Here is a 1,133-nt window from a genome sequence, read left to right on the forward strand (position 1 = left end):
ACTAAAGATTCGGAAATAGTTCGTCACTCTTTCTTCCTAGTCTGTCTTCATCTGGAAGCTCATCTGAAACCTGTCCACCATGGGTGACTCTGCTGGCATAGCTTTCAGAATCACAGCAACTAACAAGCCACCACAGTACAACAAACTAACAGACGAGTGGTGGCCATTTGGTTTTAAGTGGAAACTGTCACTTTAAATTTTGAGGCGATCTGTGCGCATGTGTAGTAGAACCCTCCAGAGGAGGAGGTGGGGTATCCATTCATTCAGGCACAGACAGCAAGAGACCAATGAACAGAGAGCAAAAAAAGAATGTCCACACCTGTATCTCGGTAGTTCTGTCAGGTGTTAGTGGCTGTTTTTATCCTTCCCCTGCTTGGTCTCTCCCAAGATGGCGGCTCCAAGAGTAGCTGAGTGTCTTGAATTAAAAAGCAATGAATTTCTTGATTCTGCTACAAATTCCCCTAGCTGTAAACTTTCAAAGCTTCTAAATATTCCTCTATATGTGGTTCAGAGTTCTAGCACCATCCCCTGAGCCTGCTTGGTCTGGTATTCTGTGTTGTTGGTGACTGCACGTCTACCCAATTCGCCATCTTAGAGTGTAGCGTGATAATGCTAATGGTGTAAAGCCCGAGGGAGAAAAGCCCGTGGGACCTTCATTTGCTGATGGGGCACAACTCAAAATGAAGAGAAACAGCTGTAAGCATCCAATGAAATTCAGAACATGGAATATACGAAGTATGAATCTGGGAAAATTAGAAATTGTCCAAAATGAAATGGAATGCATAAACATCGATATCTTAGGCCTTAGTGAGCTGAAATGGACTGGTATTGGCCATTTTGAATCTGACAACCACATGGTTTACTATGTCAGGAATGACAAATTGAAGAGGAATGGTGTGGCATTCATTGTCAAAACGAACATATCCAGATCAGTCATGTGATAGGATAATATCCATGTGCCTATAGGGAAGACCAGTTAATACCACTATTAATACCATTATTATTCAAAATTATGCATCAACCATTAAAGCCAATGAGGATGAAATAGAAGAATTCTACCAACTTCTTCAATCTGAAATTGATCAAACATGCAATCAAGATGTATTGATCATTACTGGTGATTGGAATACAAA

Source organism: Chrysochloris asiatica, unplaced genomic scaffold, assembly GCF_000296735.1.
Source record: "Chrysochloris asiatica unplaced genomic scaffold, ChrAsi1.0 scaffold00110, whole genome shotgun sequence".
In the NCBI taxonomy this organism is placed as follows: Eukaryota; Metazoa; Chordata; class Mammalia; order Afrosoricida; family Chrysochloridae; genus Chrysochloris; species Chrysochloris asiatica.